This window comes from Leopardus geoffroyi, chromosome C2 (assembly GCF_018350155.1).
Source record: "Leopardus geoffroyi isolate Oge1 chromosome C2, O.geoffroyi_Oge1_pat1.0, whole genome shotgun sequence".
In the NCBI taxonomy this organism is placed as follows: Eukaryota; Metazoa; Chordata; class Mammalia; order Carnivora; family Felidae; genus Leopardus; species Leopardus geoffroyi.
The window spans coordinates 1,542,129-1,561,734 of NC_059333.1; the positions used below are offsets into that span (position 1 = coordinate 1,542,129).

General features: G+C 56.4%; 1 protein-coding gene across 3 annotated transcripts in view; it reads right to left on the reverse strand.

Annotated features, from left to right (window-relative positions):
• Positions 1 to 19,606, reverse strand: part of ADARB1 (adenosine deaminase RNA specific B1) — a 142,514-nt gene that overhangs the window by 86,895 nt on the left and 36,013 nt on the right. For all 3 annotated transcript variants that reach the window (XM_045501137.1, XM_045501135.1, XM_045501136.1), the window contains exon 2: positions 1,584 to 1,728. The gene's annotated coding sequence lies outside the window, so the exon portion shown is untranslated. The remainder of the gene's footprint in view (positions 1 to 1,583; positions 1,729 to 19,606) is intronic.

The window sequence follows — 19,606 nt, forward strand, 5'->3', positions numbered from 1 at the left end:
ATCTTTCCACGGAGGGCAAGAGCAGCCACCGTGCCTGAAACTAAAAACAGAGCCGCGCTCGTGGCGCTCCCGCCAGGAACCAAAAGAACTCTGGGGAAACGTGGTGGCAGAGTGAGGCTAACAGTGACGAGTGCTCCCTAATAGAGACTTGTTTTAGCCAAAACCCTTCGTGTTTACTTTTCTTTTTCAAACCACTCTGAAAAAGGAAAGTTACAGTACATCGGACTATCTGGTGCCAAAATTAGCTTTCGTTTTGTGAAAGAAATTCAAAATTCCTACTCTGCAGCTAAAACATCTCCTGAGAGCCTGAAGAAGGAGATATAGTTCACAACGCTGCTGTATTTTACAACTTCCGGGCCTTTGATTCTGCTTTCTCGGCACATGTTGTAGAGCTCTCCTGTGGGCCTGATCGCTTTTTGTATGCCTTTAAAGACAATTTATTTGTGCAAAGGATTACAGATAATTCACGCCTCCAACGTGCGCTTGCATCATATAAAAAAACTTGCGTTTGGCATACATGGCAGAACTAAGGGGGCAGCTGACTGCCCTGGCACGACGTGTAGGTCACAGACTCCACTACACTTAGCAGCACTGAAGGACGGTGTCCTTTCAGACTCGGCCAGCTCCGTGCTGCTCGGCTCCTGCCCACAAACTCTAGTCACAGACCCGCTGATTTCCAATCTCTCACCTGGCTACCAGAAGAGCCGCAGCTGAAACAGGCCCCGCCCACGGGCACAGCAAAGGGAAATGACCTTAATTTCGCCCTTTCCATACTCTTGCCACTCTTGTGCCGAAAAGCGGGGGAGGGCTGGGGGGCATCAGCTACAGACAAAGCAAACCCTGTTTTATCAGTCTCCCTGGGAGCCAGTTTCCTCACATTCCTGACATTTACAGACACAGAAAGGACCGGTGGGCCTTACCAGACACACACGTAGAGCCCAGTGGCCAGACATGGGTACACCTGTGCCCCCCAGAGACGGCAAGTGCCCCTCTCCCCGCCGTGGGCTCTGCGCCCACTCCTTCCCTCATTGCCCAGGACAGGCGGGCTATTGTCAGCATCTACGGAACGGCTGAATGGACGCAGGTGCTCGCCAGTGCCAGGTAAGCATCCAGCAGCCCTCTGCCGACTCCCTCCTCACACTGCTTCCCCATGACAAGACCTCCTTGAGTGTTCTCAAAAGCAGATGGCTGAGTCATATGATAGTCGCCAAGAATTAAGTGCTAGGTAAGTCTGCTTTTAGTCCATCAACGGAAACCGTTTACAGTAAAAAGCTTTACAGTGGGTCTAGTCCAGCGCCTGGCATGGGGCACAGCCTCGCACGGCGGTGACCGGAGGCCGCACTTGGCCACACGGCCACTGGAGGGCAGCAGCGCGCCGACCTGGACCCGCAGCCGGGCGGGCAGGTTTGTGCAGGCCGCGGCGGGGTGATGAAAGAATTAACAGTAACAAATAATCTATGCTGGAAGACACTTAATAAAACACATTTGAAAAGGCAAACAGGCTTAATTAATCAGTTGACATCAAGCAAAAGGCATTTTTAATCAGTCAAGTAGCAACAGATTTCTGCAGGGTTTTACCTTACCGGTAGATTAGTTTCTGCGTTTGCTCGACCCCGAGGCAAAGCTCCCTCCGGTGCAGGCAGGACGCGATGACCCGGACCGGGGCTCGCGCGGTGTTTCCTCCAATCACTGCCGCAGATCTCCACGCCCAGCCTGAGACACTTCACTCTGTGTCACGGAAAGACTCAATTACTTCCAATTAATTTAAAAGCCTTTTCACCACTTCAGAAGCGAGTTCTAATAATAAATACTGTTAATTAAAAATCCTCTTTCTAAATACAAGACTCAATTATTGTGATGGTGTTAAGATCTTTTTAAAGCAGAGACACAACAACCGATCACCCTTCACCCCACCCGTCACCCTCCAGGGTCCGCTCTCCACACCCCAGCACAAACAGCAGCAGCCCACACGCGAAGGCATGTACTTAACACCTTCTGCACAATAAAATGCCACGTGCACACGGGGGCACACGCACACGCGTAAGTACAGACACGAGCGACGCACGGATCCCGGGACCTCCCCGGCCCCTTCCAGCCCAGGCTCAGAAGCTCCGACCGTCCACGCGTCCGGAGGCAGAGGCGACCGTCCACGCCATGTTGTCTCCTCTCAGCCTAAAAATACTGCCAACTAGAAAGTCATCAAAGAGAAGACTTCAACGTGCTCACATACTGACGGAACCTAAATATCCGACGTTAACATTTCCTTTTGGAAAAGCAAACCGAGGGGCGCCTGGGTGGCTCAGTCGGTTGAGCGTCCGACTTTGGCTCAGGTCATGATCTCGCGGTTTGTGAGTTCGAGCCTCGCGTCGGGCTCTGTACTGATGGTTCGGAGCCTGGAGCCTGCTTCAGATTCTGTGTCTCCCTCTCTCTCTGCCCCTCCCCCGCTCATGCTCTGTCTCTCTCTCTCTCTCTCTCTCTCTCAAAAATAAACATTTTTTAAAAATTAAAAAAAAAAAAAAACGCACAGCGGTATCCACGTAAAGGGCACGACCACAGCGGGCTTCTCCAGGGCACAGCTACTGGCTGGTGTCTGCGGGGAAGAGTGCGCGGGCCCTGAGTGGGTGTCCACAAGACGCAATGAGTGTAGACAGGTGCCTCACTGAACCCGGAATGGCCCTAACTCTTCAGGCTCGGCCCGGTGAGCACACACCTCCCCGGGGCCACCTGCCCCAGCTGAAGGTCCTCGGGAGTGAGCACTGCCCAGCCTCCACATCTCTCAGCTGGGACGTGTGTCTAAGACACGGTCCCCCGTGTTCTGTGATGCTGCCACCAGGTCTAGTGGGCACTGACGACAATGGCCTATCAGCCTGGGATTATGAGCCACACGCTCACCCTGCCGGCACAGAGCCTCCAGGGCCAGGCACACAGGTCTGGGCATGCCATCACTGACCCCATTAGTGCCCTGCTGCTCCCGTCTCCACACCCAGGTGAGGAGAAGAAAGGAAGGGGTGCCATCGTGCTCGCCCCCGCCCCCTGTTCCTCAACGCCACCCCCACCCGATCAGAACCCCGCTGGCAGCTCCTCCCCCGGCCGGAGAGTGTGCAGGAGATACAGCAGGCTCCTCAGCAAAGGACGCAGAACAGGAGGCCCCTGCAGCCCGAGGAAAGTAAAGGACGATATGTGAGCCACCAAGAGGTCAGAAGTCATTTTACCAACCTGAGTCCACAGGCAGCACAGAAGAAGGGAGACGGCAGGACGAACAGGAGCGAGACCCACAGAACCCGGGTTCTGGTGGCCCTGCTGGGAGCCACTGGGCGGAAGTCTGACGGGGCCCAGGACAGCCCACCGCCGCTCCCTGGGGAGCCGGACCCGCAGGGCCAGGGGACGTCTGCAAACCGCGAAGCTGAGATAGGAGGAATCGGAGTGGCCGAGGCTGACGCCCGACTCTGCCGCCACAAGGCCGAGTGCCTAGGTCCCAGTGCAGTGACGCAGGGGACGAGCGCTGTGTGAGCCACCACAGGGACCGAACAGACCAGCAGGTACAGAGTACCTGACCCAGTGATAGCGAAAGTCACAGCAAGAGCACGACAGAGGGTGCGCAAAGGAGGCTCTTGTCACAGAGGTAGGAGAGGACAGCAGCTGGCGGAGGGCGGAGAGCAGTGCCACGATCGTACAGCGGTCCCGCATGGGACGCCATCCCTAGTGAGTCTGCACCACCCCCTCTGGCGCCCAGGAAGCATCGAGAACAGCCTGAGTCCCAGTGACATCAGGCGGAGCTCATGCCCACCCACTGTGTGAGGCACCCAGAGTCTAACAACCAGGGCATATCTGGAAAGTGTCCATGTGTTTCTAAGTTAGCTGGTACTCTTTTTTTTTTTTTTTTTTGAATGTTTATTTATTTTTGAGAGAGAAAGAGACAGAGTGGGGGGGAGGGCAGAGACAGAGGGAGACACAGCATCCAAAGCAGGCTCCAGCCTCCGAACTGTCAGCACAGAGCCCAACACGGGGCTCAAACTCACGAACCGTAAGATCATGACCTGAGCCAAAGTTGGATGCTCAACTGACTGAGCCCCCAGGCACCCCTGGCTGGTACTCTTCTAAATCATCCACAGACAAAAGGAAATGATCATAGTACAAAACAGAAAACATTGAGAACGAGAAACAAAGATCACACGTGGAAATGCGTGGTGTGCAGCTAAGGCAGTACCCAGAGGGAAACACGTAGCCTGATGCTCAGGCTTCTGGAAAAGGGAAAAAGCCCACGAACCCCGCCTCGGTAAGTCAGGGGGACAAACAAGCCCCAAGCGAATGGGAGGGAAAAGGAAGAGATTAAACCTGCATTAATCACACGTAACAGCAGGCACAGGCACACAGACCGACGTTGGCAAGGCTGACGAGAATGCACAGAGAAGACAGAGAGGACACTGGCTTAGCCAGCCTGCACCGAAGAAAGGACAGTGAGTGATGTGAAGTGACACCTCTACTATAGAGTGAAGTGGCCCTGTAAAGGCGTCCCTGAGCGTCTCAGCAGGCCTTGGGACCAGGACCATGGGGCAGATGGACTAGGAGAGTCCCAGGGGTGCCGGGCCCTCGCTTTTGGCCCTGAGAGCACGCAAGTGTGGGTCTATGCAGAGCCCCAGGCAGGTGCTCCCCACGGTCCTCAAGAGGCCTCCTCGGACAAGATGTGCAGGGTGTTGACAAGAACTCAGAAACCCAGCCGACAGCTAGGACCATCGCTGCAGACACACGGCCACCTCCAGCCATCTGAAGGACCACTGCCGAGGCCCCAGTGCCAGGGGCACAGACAGACCGTCCCCTGCCCTGCTTCCAGCCTGTCTGGGTCATGAACATAATCAAATGGTGGCTGTTCTAGGCCATGAAGTTGGGGTCTTGGTGGGAGGGGGGGGATGTTAGGCAGCAAGAGATACCAGAACAGAATTATCACTCCGAATTCTCGCAACATTACATATATAAGAGAGTATTAAGAACTTTATTTTGAAAATTTTGTAAACTTAGGTACAATGAGCAAATTCCAAGAAAAACAGTTTATCAAAGCTGACAGGAGGAAAGAGAAAATCTGACTTGATGACAGACCAGAGTCAGGAAATAATCACGTATAGGGTCAGCCAAACTGTCTCATGAATGCAGATGTAAAAACGCCCCGAAGAAAATGCCAGCAAACTTGACCCCACCATCTTTCTAGAGCTGGCATCCGGCTGGCTGGATTTCCTGCGGGCACGGGCAAACGGGTGGGCGCACGGAACCCGGCTGCCGCAGCCGCCACACTACTGTCCAGAGGCTTCCCAGGGGCCCCGGAACGGGCGTGGCTGCGGGGACCGGACGCCGTCCAGGAGCACGAGGGGGGCCGCCCCACACGGTGTCCGGGACCGACCTGGGCAACGGCCACGTGGGCACACCGGACTTCTCCTACCCAGGCACTCTTCTGTGGGACCGAGCCAGCCCACGACACAGACGCGCTAGGACACGACGAGGCACCGGGACCCGACAGAGGCCAGCAGCGCCCGGCCCCACACGGCAGCGTGGACGTGACACGGCAGCACGGACGTGGGGAGCCCCCGCCGTCACCCCGCCCTTGCTCACGTGAGGCCGCCGACGACAGCACAGCCCGCCAAGCACCTGCGGCAGGAGGAAGGGAGCTGAGGGGCTGCCTGTGCCGACGGCCACAGGCCTGGGAGCCGGGCCAGGCGGCGAGAGAAACCGCAGAAGCAGCACAGGGAGACCATGCTTCACGGGCGAGCAAGCGAGTGGGCCAAGCGGGGCTGAGTTCTAATCCAGCCCCTTCTCAGCGCGCCTGGATCGTCCCCGAGACGTAGACAGGGAATTAGGTGACCGAGAGCCCGAAGGGGCTGGAGTGGGGGGTGGGGCCCGCAGGGCAGCCCAGCTCAGCTGGCACCGGCGCCTTTCCGGAACTTTCTCACAGTGACTGCTCCTGGGCTCAGGACAGCGTCCTCTGAAAACAGGATGACCCCGAATTAGCCACACTGGTCTCTGCAAAGGATTTGTACCCAACTACCTGCTAACAAAAGGAAACTCAAATGCCACGGCAAAGCTGATAACATAGGGGTCGTACGGGATTCGGCAAGCTCGTACCGACCGCAAGTGTGGGACCAGTTGGGTCACTCAACACCTGATGGGTCTGCTGTGCCGATAAGAATTGCATTGGTTAAATGAAACAATTGCATTTGCTTTTAAGGTGATATTTATCATTATAATTCAATTAGACTCTGGAAATCAGGGCTAAATACTCCCATTTTCTACCTTGTAGATGCACAAAACCATCACAAGAGTAAGCAGTGAAACAGAAACGCTCAACTGAGTAGACTCTGATGTTTGCCGACACCAATTATCTCAAGATACAAAGGCTTAATTTGCTCAAGACAAGTGAAGAAAATCAGATCAGCAGTCAACGGAAGGATGCTAAGACAAGGAAGCATTCTTCCTCACTTCTGATATGGTTTCCATTCTAAGTGCTTAACCAGTCCTAAAAATCGGTGCCCCAGAAGCAGGACCAGAAGCCAGTGGGAAGCGAGCACAGGGCCACCAGTGGGGCCCGAGTCGTGAGCCCGGGGGCTCCGGAAGGACACAGTGACGCCCCGTAGCTGAGATGAGCACGCAGGAGGGCCCATCACGAGGCTTCTGGTGAGGAGGAGGCTGGGAGGCCTCTCGGCAGGAGGCACCGAACATGCACCTCAGGAAGAAGCAGCGACCCGGCGTGTTTTCAGAAAGATGGTTCTGTCGGCTCTGTGGGCAACGGCTGGAGGGCTGAGACCCGAGGCGGGGAGGACAGCCAGGGACAGAGGGATGACCACGTGGAGAACACCACCAGTGGGTGATTCCAAGGATCCTGACTCTGTCAAAGGGGTGGATGGAGTTTTCAATGACATGAGAAAATCAAAAGAAAAGAGGAAATCTGAGACGATAGGTGTTTTTCAATTGTCCTGAGCTGCAAAAACCTTCCAAGTAGGTTAACTACAGTCATTGATGTTTCAACTTCCACAGTGACCAGACGTTCCCTGGCTACCTGAGGTTTCAGAAGGGTAAAGTCGATCCTAGTTTAATACTACGGGGAGAGGTAAAGTCTTTACGTGGTAACATAATAATGAACCCTTAACATGCAAGAACATTCAAATATTAGACTGTGAATCCCAAGAGCAGGGAACTGGCCCTGAAGGTACCTTCAAGAAGTCAGTGCTTAATAAAGAGGCTGGGGAGGAGGCCACAAGGCCCCATTGCACTTGCTGCTTCTGTAAAGGAAAAGAAACGCAGGAGGAAATAACGGTCTCGCCAGAGGTCGTGGTTTAATTTAAGTTTTTTTTATATTATTTAAATTCAGTTGAGGAAGCAGTCTGCACAGCAGAGCCACATCTGCTTCGCCGCCCCTGAGCAGGGGCCAGTCCGGCAAGAGCAAGCGGGACGGCATCCGAGGCGCAGAACGTGGGACTCACCTCAGCCGGGAAGACCCAAGTCCAAGGCGCTGCTCCCACGGGACCCTGGTGCCGCCGCTTAGACCGCCTTAGCCCCATTTGCCCTTCTCTCCGTTCCCCGGCATTTTGGTCTTAACAGACCAGCCAAAATGGACTTTGCCATTTCCTCTACTCACTGAATTAAATCTATTCCAAGGATATTCCGTGTCCTTAGCAAGTAAGAGGAAAGACCACTTTAGAATGAACTACGATGCACACAACACGGATGAATCTCTAAGTAACGACGAGCAGTGAAAGAAGCCAGACCAAAACAGTACCTATTGTCTGGCCCCAGTGATAGGGAGCTCTAGAAAATGCAAAGGGATCTTTAGAGACAGAAAGTAAAGGAGTGCAGGTCGGGGGGGCGGGTGGTGGGGAGAGGGTCCCGGGGGTGCAAGTGACCTTCAGAGGCCATGGGCACACTCACCATCTTCACCGTGACAGTGGTCTCACCAGTGTCTCAACACTTACTAAATTTCACACTTTAAAATATGGGCAGTGTTTTGTTATCAATTATATCTCAAAAAAGCTGGCTTTAAGAAAGACTACTTTGGGGGCGCCTGGGTGGCTCAGTCGGTTAAGCACCCAACTCTTGGTTTAGCTCAGGTCATGATCTCGCAGTTCGTGGGTTCAAGCCCCATGTCGGGCTCTGTGCTGATAGGGTAGAGCCTGCTTAGGACTCTCTCTCTCAAAAATAAACAAACATTTTCTTAAAAAGAATAGTTTGTTTTATATTTTAAAACCCTTCATCTTATTTTGTAAAGTGAATTAGTAAACATTAGCGAAAACATTTTTACGACCTGAGGGAAAACATTATTTTTTTAAACTCTGAATAATCTAACGTTTTATGGGAAAGTAAACCTCACTGCAAACATCGAAACAACTCACGAAGTAGGCCAGGGAGCTCTCCCTATCCAGCTACACTTTCCTGTCGTACGACCATTCCCAGAGGGCCCCAATGCTCCCAACACTAGGAATGAGCTCTGTGTCTCCAGAGAGAAGGCAACTGGCGGAGGGGGGGTTGGAGGTGGAGACAGAGACAGAGACACAGAGCGGGGAGGGGGGCGAGCACTCGAGAGCATTGCTCTGCACCTGCTCTCCCGCATTCGGGTCCAGCAGGGCGTGTGGCCCTGGTGTCAGGGGCAGCACCCACATCTTCCCAGCCCAGGAGACGAAAGTCTCAGTTCATGGCTCGGTGGGGGGGGGGGGGGGGGGGCGCCTGAATCACCGGGATGGCAGGCGGGGAAGGACAGATAAGCAGGGTGTGGGAGGTGCTCTGAGCCCTCCCTGGCCTGGGCACCTGCTCCCTTCAGGACGACCACCCACCCTTTGGCCCCATACATCAAACCAACCCAAAAAGGCCAACGGGCCAGAAGAGGCGCCTCTGCTACAGGGGGGCATGCTGGTGTGGTGGCAGGGCCTCCAGACGGGGGTTTCCGGTCCTGGTTCTCGGCACCTCTGCGGGTGGGCTTGCTTACCAGGCATCAGGAAGTGGAGGTCTTCTGAGTGGGGCTTGGGGCCTCTGTTTTCCGTGACTAACGAGGTTATGGGTTAGAGATCCCCCCACACTAAAGGAGAGGGGGCGCCTGGGGGGTTCAGGGGGTTAAGCGTCTGACTCTTGATCTCTGCTCAGCTCATGATCTCATGGTTTTGTGGGTTCGAGCCCCGCATCGGGCTCTCCGCTGACAGCACAGACCTGCTTGGGATCCTCTCTCCCTCTCTCTCTGCCCCTCCCCTGCTCGCCCGTGCACATGCCCTCTCTTTCCTGCAGGGGGTAAACGTCCCGCAGAGAAGAACCGGGTGAGGAGCAGCGCCCCACAGAGGCACCTGCACTACCTGTGTCCTGAGCGGAAAACAGCCAAGGAATTCAACAGCACTGCCGCTCCACATGGGATCATCACAGCGTGGACCGAAAACACGTGCAGCGAAATCTCTCTGGGGAAAAGCAGCACATAGACCCCTACCCCCCGGGCCGGCCGTTCTTTGCTAACCTGCAACTCGTCTTGTTCCAGTGACCTGAGGAGGCCTGCGGAAATCCAGAGTGACAGCAGGCCATCCGCCATGTCAGCGGGGTGAATAATACATCTGCGTATAAAAAAGACCCCAGGGAACCCAAGGAACTGTTACCAATATTTGCTACCAGGCAATGAGACTAACGGTGCCTCTTTCTGCCTGTTTTGCATCTCCACAAAGTACGCCCAGTGTACGGTGAGCGTATTTTGTTTTCAAATAAAACATAAAATCTCCTACGAGAAACTCAGGAACAAGAAGCGTCCTTCAAAGACGCTGCCAGCGAGCTCAGGCACAGGGCCTGCCCGGACCCCTCCCCTCAGACAAGGCCAATTCCAGACGGATCCTGTGATAAAACAGCTCCAACCAGCAGCTGTCCTGTGCTGAGCCCCAGGGGCGCTGGTCCTGAGGACAGGAGGACGTGGGGACCCGCAGCCCAGGCCATCTTCCCCGGCACCCCCAGAAAGCACTTGTCCTTCCCCCCAGCACCCACCCTCGCGCAAAGGACCCAGTCTCCACCGGTAAAGCCAGCACCAGCTCCTTACACGAAGAGGCCATGTGGCAAATAGGGCTCTTCGGCTTTTGGCTCTGCAGGAAAGGATCACACAAAGCCCTCTGAAGGAGGAGTCCTCGTCCCTAACACTTAATTAGGCATGCATCCTTGCCCCAGACCTTCGGAGAGACACTGAACCCCCCTGAGCAAGGCCAGGGCTCTTGGGCTCACCGCCCCGACACCGTGGGTTAGGTAACGGCCCTGCAGGCCGCGCGGCGGGTGAAGCTGGAGGGCGAGCGCCCCCTCCTCGCACACCCCTCACACACGTCACAGCTGCGAGCAGAGTGCAGGACTCGTGCAGGAACGCTGGGGTTTCACGGCTACAAATAAAACCAGCTCTCTCCACAACTAAACTCACGTACCGACTACACAAAGTTCAAACCCCAAGGATGCGGGAAAAGGGGTCGACTCCCGTCGAGGCCAAAGACGCGTGCCCACAGGAAGTCACAACCTTAACTACACGACTCAGGTGAATGGCGCGTGGTTGCATCTGCCGCCCCCGTGTGACCTCTGAGCGGGTTCTGGCTGTGCCCTGCCGGGGGGGACGCGGGCCACCCAGAGCCTCCGCGGGAGCTGCCCGCCACCCCGGCCCGAGCGCCCAGCGAGGACACCGGCGTGCCACACAGCGCCGTACCTGCCCGCCGGCCCCAACTCTGTGGCCGGCAGCCGGACATCAGGACTCAAGTGCGTCACCTCCTCCTGACCACCGCAGGAGATCAGACATCCAAAATCATGCACTTTTGCACTTCTGGGAGGAGGGAACAGGACTAAGCTCACAACGCCGTCCATCACCAGCTGACTGGGTCCCAAAGCTCGCTTGTGAGTAGGTTCGGACTGCGAGCTGGAGAAGCGTGCCTCCCAAAGGCCGCCCTGCTTTACGGCGGCTGCTGTTGAGGAACAGCTCCGGGCCCCCCTGCCCGGCAAGCCCTGGCCTCTGTACACGACATTGGGACCCACACGCCCGCAGTTAGCAACGGAGCTGGGCTCGTCTGCTTGAAAGTCCAGCTCCCCAGCGCCCGGTGCCTCGGGCTTCCCCTCCCGGGATCCGGGGCTGCCGGCAGTGCCTCCCGCACGGGGTTATTTCAAAGGACCGAACAGAATGCTCAATATTGCTGGCTGCTAACGGGACGGTAACAGTCACCTAAACCAGTACTTGGCAACCGGACCGGAGCTGACCAGGGAGCCCAGACACCCCGTCATCATCAACAGCTAAGTGACAAACGGTCTTCATGTTTGTTTCAGCGTGATCACACCCGTACAAGGTTCAGCTCACGCCCCACCTCCTCTGGGAAGGCCTTGCGCTCGCAAAGTTCTCCCAGTTGAGTGAGGAGGCCCCCGGCCCCCAGACGGTCAGATGGCCTCACCCCGGCGCCTCCAGGACCAAACCCAGCACCGTCCTGACACACGCCCTGGGGTTGCAGGGGGCTCCGTGGACAAGGCCGTCACAGCGGATCTCCCACGCCTGCCACGGGCACGGCAATGCCCCCGCGTCCTCCCGACACCCCTGATCAACGCCGCTGCCTTCCTACTGCTGCTCCAGCCGCAGGGCTGCAGGCCTTTTAAGGGAGGAACAGAGAGCCTCCCCCCGCCCCCAGGCCCGTGGCAAGCGAGCGCCTGCTGTTTAGGTGCTAATGTGACTGGTACGCGGGGTATGTCTACTAATCCTAACATTCATTAAAAGGAAACTTTAAGCCGCGACCGTGTGAGATCACATGCTTCTCGATTTACAAAAGAATTCTAGTCCTTCAGCAGCTGTTTAAAAGTACTTTTAACTCACTAAACATTCATCTTCTCATCTGTGATATGTATACATGACTAATCATAACAGTGGATCGCTTAGAAAAGTAAAAGCCAATTGCGACTTCCAACTTGAAATCTCTGAAAAATTTATAAAGTGGCTAAGCTAAACTGGCCCCTGCACTTGGCAAGGAAGAGCTAACGGGCTGCAACCGTGCCGACCGTGGGCAGCTCGTTTATACGGTGATGGATGGCGAACCTCTCGGTAGGTCAGGCACACGCCAGGCGGGCAGGAGCCTGGCAGGCGAGGCCGCGGACCACATCTCGGGGCATCGGGCAGACGGGCTCCGCCTCCCTGGGGCACCTTCCTAGGCAGGATCGAGGGCGCCAGGTTTAAGAGACCGAGTTCCACAGGCACCTCCTTTCAAGACCCTTTAAAAATAGGCAAGGAAAGAATTGAGGGCAAAATGAATAATTAACAGCTTACAATATTTTTAAATTTTATTAACACATTTTATTCCCCCAACTAGCCCTAGGGAAGGGACTCGAGCAAGGCAGGTAGATCCCTTTCTCATGGACAAATACACTAAACGGTACAAAGATGATGCTTGAAATACGTACAGGTTCTGCCTCCAGCTGCAGACCTTCTGTTACCCCTGTAGCCCCCCGGCCCGGGCTGCGGCACAGGGGACACACGGGAGGCCCCTCTGGGCTGGCACAGGGGACACACGGGAGGCACCTCTGGGCTGCGGCACAGGGGACGCATGGGAGCCCTGCCTCTGGGCTGTGGCACAGGGGACACATGGGAGGCCCCTCTGGGCTGTGGCACAGGGGACACACGGGAGGCCCCTCTGGGCTGTGGCACAGGGGACACACGGGAGGCACCTCTGGGCTGGCACAGGGGACACACGGGAGGCACCTCTGGGCTGCGGCACAGGGGACGCATAGGAGCCCTGCCTCTGGGCTGTGGCACAGGGGACACACGGGAGGCACCTCTGGGCTGTGGCACAGGGGACACATGGGAGGCACCTCTGGGCTGGCACAGGGGACACACGGGAGGCACCTCTGGGCTGCGGCACAGGGGACGCATAGGAGCCCTGCCTCTGGGCTGTGGCACAGGGGACACACGGGAGGCCCCCCTGGGCTGTGGCACAGAAGACACATGGGAGGCCCCTCTGGGCTGCGGCACAAGGGAAGCACAGGAGGCCCCTCTGGGCTGCAGCACAGGGGATGCATGGGTGCCCTCCCTCTGGGCTGGCACAGGGGACACATGGGAGGCCCCTCTGGGCTGTGGCACAGGGGACGCACGGGAGCTCCGCCCCCCCCCCCCCCAACCCCGGGCTGTGGCACAAGAGACAAACAGGACCCTTTATGACTCATAGTTCATCTGTCAACCACCTGGTGATCCTCGGGGCCTCGGGGATGGCTGCTCTGGGATCACGGCCCGTCCACCCAGGACGTCCAGTTCACCGCCGCATCTTGTGGTAATTACCAACCGCAGGCCCTTTCACTCTCAAAAGTGTCCCCATTGCAGCAGTATACTGCCCGGCCACCCGCTTTAATACAAGCCCGTGTCCCCAAACCAGAGGTGAGAGAGGGGCTTACGGAGGACTGCCAGCCACCCCCCTGCCCACCTCACAGCAGGCGGACGGACGATCCTCGCGCCTCTTTCCACCCAACTGCACTTAGAACAAAAGGCGCGTCTCGCGGAGCAGCTCTGCTTGGAGGTGAACCTGAGGTAAGGGCTCCCCGGTGACCGCCCGCCCGGCCCCCGCCCAGGCGGCCCGGGAGAAAGAGGAGAGCAGCGCTGCGAGCAGCCCCAGAGCGCAGGGAAGGGAGGCGGATCTCCAGGGAAGTTGCCCCACGTGTGCTCAGGTCTCGAAGTATTTATGTCTCCTTGAAACCTGAAGGGGACAGGCAAGGCCAGAAGGCACCGAGGCAGAGCCCGGTGGAGTCACCCGGTCTCAGACACTGATTCTAGCTATATCTGTAGCCACACAGAAGCGAGCCAATTCCTTTCGCTCACGAGGGAAACAGGTTTGCTTGTTTTTGAGAAAACGTGTAGGTGTGACGCCAGCTGTGGCAGAGAGCACCGTCCCCCCCCCCCCCCCGCCCTCCTCCCTGGTGACACAAGTTCCGGCTGGGCCCCGTGACCACGCAGCACGTGGAAGAAGCACTCGGTCTCACGGGCAATGGGAGAACGGGACGCCATGGTGCACCCTCCAGAACAGAAGACGGTCGATGCTGAGCAGGGGTGCGAGAGCTTGGCTCTGGGAGCACCGGCCCTTCGGCTCCGCGTACCTCCCCGCGTGTGGCACTGCTCCCGGCGGTCAAAGCCCCTGCGGAGGGGTGGGAGGCGGAGAGGCCTCCGTGCCGCCTCCTGAGGCGGTGACGGGCACCCGAGCATCCCGGGTGCTGGACCAGGACAGCGGTCCCCGCGCAGCACCTGCAGGCGTCTGCCAGGAGAGTAAAAGCTGACGCACGGCTCGTTTCTATGAAGCAGGACAGGAATGTCTGTTTTCATAACACTTTACAGAAGATTTGACTTAATACGTTTACGTACTACCTTTTAAAAAGAATGGCAAAAAATAAATTATGTACTCAAAATAAAATGGATCCTGACCGCAACTGTAACTAGAAACAGGAAAGGGACAATCCGTGGAAGCAGCGACCCAACCCGACCCTTAGAATTTCCAGAGGGTGGATACACGGGTAAGACATTAGGGTTATTCCTCAGGCTGCCATAGGCGAGCAGTTTAACCTCCCAGGAATTAAAACAGATTCCTGTCAGGGACGAGACCTTAGTTCGGTTCTCGAAGAAAAGCGTACAAACCAAATAATGAACAAATTCTCCCCGCTCTTGCCTCACCTGGCTCCCTGACAAAACGTGCCTCGCACGCCCACCCCACGTCCCCCCGCCCCACCCCCATGCTGAGAACCTGCCAGACTGCCTGGAAACACAAAAGTTCCTTGGGATACACACGTACTACTTGCCAAAGAAGGTGGAAAAGGCATTAATAAGTATTTCATAGAATAAACAGATTAACATTTGAAAGTTTGTTTCATGAACGGAAAATGCTAGACATGCTGTCCTGGGGTAACCTTCGCCACCTTCAGAGTCAATTACTGAACGTGGCTTCTCCTCGGGGAAGAAAATGATGCGGGGAAAAGAATCTCACATTTTCTTCTCAAAATTTAGAAGCGAAAAGGTCAAGTAAAAATAAATACAAAGCAAGCTAACTAATTTGAGCTCCTCTCCTCCCTGTACTAGCCAACAGAGCAGAAAGCTAAAGTTAAAAATAAAGGAAGTGTGAGCTTTCTGGAGAAAGGGCTGCGGGGTAAAAATACACGTTCACATCTGACTTGCAGCTGAAACGGGGCCAGTTGGCAACCCTCCTCTGCTGTGTTCTGTTTCCACCAAACACCTGGAAGGACAGGAGCATAAAGAGAGAGAACTGCTCACGGTACAGGCGAGAACCACAGACCGACCGACAGTCTCATTCCTGCAAACGTCTACTTGGAACTCCGAAGGAGGGCGTCAGGGGGAAATACAGCGTTTTTACTTACAACTAGTTCGAGTTGGCTTTTCTGTGGCGCGTGGAGCAAAGCACCCCGAGGCATGACGTCCGCAAACCTGGAAACCCCCAAAGGTACGCCACTAGGTTGAGGACACCGCAGCCACCCACCCACCCTTCACCAACGGTCAGTGCCAGGAGGGCGCCCGGGGTCGGCGAGTGGAGCGGCGAGGCCAGAGGGGGCGCGGCGGTGACCGGCACACGGCCATCCAGCCGACTCACAAAACGGGAACCTGCTCCCAAGTCAGGATGTGGCAGTCTCCACAGGCACACACACGCACACACACACACACACACACATCTGGGCCCAAGCACCCACGTGGTGTATACACGCACACACACGCGCACACACGGGCCCAAGCACGCACATGGTTGTGCACATGCACACACACCCAGATGTACACACACACACGTGCATGTGCACGCACGCCCGCCCCCTCGGAGGCAGCCACCAGACCGGCGGCTGACACACGAACCCCAGAGCCCGAGGGGCCGAGCGGGCCCCAGCGCGGCCGCGAGGGCTGTGCGTGTCAGTCAGCAGCTCAGCGAGTCGCCTCGGTTCGTCATCCATCACGAGCGCCGAACGTCAGCAGTGCTCACGTCCTGAGGCTGCAGAGAACAAATGAGCGAACAGATATAAAGTGACATCCGCACCCGGTGACGCCCGCGTGCACGCGTGTACACACGTGAAGGCACTGCCCAAGACAGTGACACGGGTGTCAGAGTGGTGACACGACTTCCTCCATTTCTTTTTCTCGTCTCTGGCGTCTGAATGTCCCGTGATGAAGCGTACAATCCAATAAGAGAAGGCGTCAGAGAGGCAAGGCCACGCCCGGAAAGGGCGCAAGGTGCAGAGAAGGCGGCTGCCACACCCTGCCCCAGACCTGCCCTCGGTCTCCCGCCAGCCCCGCGGCGCACGGCTTCCTGCTGTCCCTGTGCTGTCCCTGCTTTGACCAGTGCAGCTGAGCTAGTGAACTCGCATTTCTGCTTAATTTAAATGTAAAAAGCCACGTGTGGCTAGTGGCACCACCTTAAATAGCAATTTAATTGTTAAAGCAGCGCAGGGAGGTGGGTAGGGTATCAGGGCACGAGTCAGGGTCCCCAGGACCCCCTGCGCAGCGGCCACTCAGAATGAGGCCTTGATGTCCACTCGGTCCCCCAAATTAGAGCAGGCAGATGTCAGTCAACAAGAGCACGGCACTTCTGCCAGCTCTGACCGGCTTGTGCCAGCACAGCCTTTAAATGACAGGGCTCCTCTTACCGCGCAGCCTGGCCGCACAGGCCCAGGTGACCAGGCTGAGGCCGTCCAGCCAGGGCACGGCTCCTGGCAGGGCAGCTGTGGCGACAGGAGCAGTACAGAACCGGGGCAGCAAGGCCTCAGCAGTAAGAGCCACGGTGGAGGGGAGAGCGGCCGGTGCCCCGCAGGCCCCTAATACAGCTAACGTCCTTCACACGCACCACGTGAAGAAAACGCACAAACACATCCTCCAGATGGTCAAAGGTCACCAATCAGGAAAGGTCAGAGTGAGCAAACCCCAAGCAGGCTATCAAAAAGGGGCCAGTGGGGGCACCTGGGGGGCTCATGATCTCGTGGTTCATGGGTTCGAGCCCCGCGTCGGGCTCTGTGCTGACAGCCTGGAGCCTGGAGCCTGCTTCCGATTCTGTGTCTCCCTCTCTCGCTGCCCCTCCCCCATTCACACTCTGTCTGTCTCTCTCACAAATAAATAAACATTAAAAAATAAAAAATAAATTAATTAAAAAGGGGCCAGTAAAACATCAGGACTCGCTGTGTGGCAGGCACCGTCCCCCCTCCCTGACCGCCGAGTGTGGCTGCTGTCGTGTCTCACTGTCCCGTGGCTCACGCCAACCCAAGTGGGAAGCGGTGCCTCGGGAGCCCCCAGCAGCTGGCGGGGCCGACGCTGACCCTCCCGTCCACCCACCGGCGAGCAGGTGAGCGCCTCCCAGCCTGTAGGGGCCTTGGCCTGGGACCCACCCCTCGTGCCCCACTGGACTCAAGAGGACTGGAGGCAGGACTCGCGCTCGCGCCGCGTCATCGCCCCCGCGAGGCTATCTTCTCTGTGTAGAACGCACTCGAGCAGAGGAAAGGACCACGTGCTCTTAGATCCACACTGGGAGCCACACAAGTAGGTTTTAAATTAAAACAATTCAGCCTTTAACGAAAACCTGGGAGCAGAGAAGGCACTCGACTGTCAGCAGGGGGAGTTTGCTGTCAGCTGGAGGCAGGAGGGCCAGGCCTGTGGCTCAGGAACTGGTTTCCGGCACAGCCCAGAGCAGGGGTTCTGCCCTGCCCTCCAAGTCCTCCTGTGTGTCTCTCCTCTTCTCCCTCTGACTTCCTCAGTCCAGATCCCCAAGACAGACCCCAGCTTCACGAGGCCCACATTCTCAGCACTGCCCCACACGGCTGGTCTTGCCACCGAAGGGCAGGTCCCACTAAGGTGACCCAGCCTGTGATGGTGCAGTGGGGCCACAACCGCACGGCCTGCAGACAGAGCACTGCCTTCTCACCGAGCTCTCGTCTCCCTCAGACACCTCCCCGTCAAATGGGGTCGGACATCCAAAATGGACACAGGGACACCCTGAGAAAACAGGGAGGAGGGCAGACATCCCCAGAGTTAACAGTCCCTCAGTGCAGGGATGAGGCGTGGTGGGGTTTGGAGGAGAGAAGAAACAGCCCAGAGGAACCACAGGGCCAGTGAGGGAGCTAAAAGGACATCTGGCAGGTTCCCCAAAACCCACTGCCTCCACGCGGTTAGTGCCCACACCCTAAGGCGTCTAGAGGCAGAAATGCGGTTTTCTCGTCAAGTCCACTTTAAAGAATACCGCATGCGAGTAAGCTCAGAAATTAACAGCCAGAAACGTCAACACTCTCCAGGGAGCCAAAGACACCCGCCTGCTTTGTTTAACACGTCATTTCCGAGTAGGCACACGCACTGGTGACGGCTTTCCAGAGTTGGCTTGTTCGCCAATGTCATGAGCGAAGACCAGTATCTCAGGGACGCTGAAGGGCCATTTTCACGCGTGTGCGCGCATAAGCGTGCACAAGTGCACACGTGCACGTCTCTTTGTGCCTTTGCCTATTTTCCTACAGGATTTTGTCTTTGCTCCCCCAAGATTTTTGAATATGTGTGGCACAGCACCAAGAATTTTCTCACAACCGATTCTTTCGTCTTTTGACTTTACGTAGATTCTTCTGTTGCTGGTTTGTGCGGGTAGGGCAGTTTTTCACTGTCGTCGTATATTTTCAGTCCATTTCGACCATCTTTTCTTTGGGTGAACCTGAATGTTCAGCTATACTTTTAGAAGCCTCGCCCAACACACAGGTCATATGCAGCTGTGTTCCTGTCAAACACTTGGATATTTCATCTCGCGCATTCAGCTCCCTGACCCGCCTGGTGCTTATTCCCGCACGTGGCATGAGGCAGACACCCGACGCTGTGTCTCACAAAACGGTGTTCAGCTGTCCCAAAGTCCCTTTGAAAAAGCCCCCTCTGGGGCGCCTGGGTGGCACAGTCGGTTAAGCATCCGACTTCAGCCAGGTCACGATCTCGTGGTCCGGGAGTTCGAGCCCCGCGTCAGGCTCTGGGCTGATGGCTCGGAGCCTGGAGCCTGTTTCCGATTCTGTGTCTCCCTCTCTCTCTGCCCCTCCCCTGTTCATGCTCTGTCTCTCTCTGTCCCAAAAATAAATAAACGTTGAAAAAAAAAGAAAAAGAAAAAGTCCCCTGTGACCCGGCAATCGGAGATACCACGTTAATCGTACGTTACGTTCCCACCGGTACTTGGGCTTGTTCCAGAGCCGCCTACCACACTGGCCGCGCCATCGTCACGCTCCTTTACGTCGAGGCGCTTTATTTACGGTGTGTTTTAAAGTCTGGAAGGGATGGGGCGCCTGGGTGGCGCAGTCGGTTAAGCGTCCGACTTCAGCCAGGTCACGATCTCGCGGTCCGTGAGTTCGAGCCCCGCGTCGGGCTCTGGGCTGATGGCTCAGAGCCTGGAGCCTGCTTCCGATTCTGTGTCTCCCTCTCTCTCTGCCCCTCCCCCGTTCATGCTCTGTCTCTCTCTGTCCCAAAAATAAATAAACGTTGAAAAAAAAAAAAAAAGAAAAAGAAAAAGTCCCCTGTGACCCGGCAATCGGAGATACCACGTTAATCGTACGTTACGTTCCCACCGGTACTTGGGCTTGTTCCAGAGCCGCCTACCACACTGGCCGCGCCATCGTCATGCTCCTT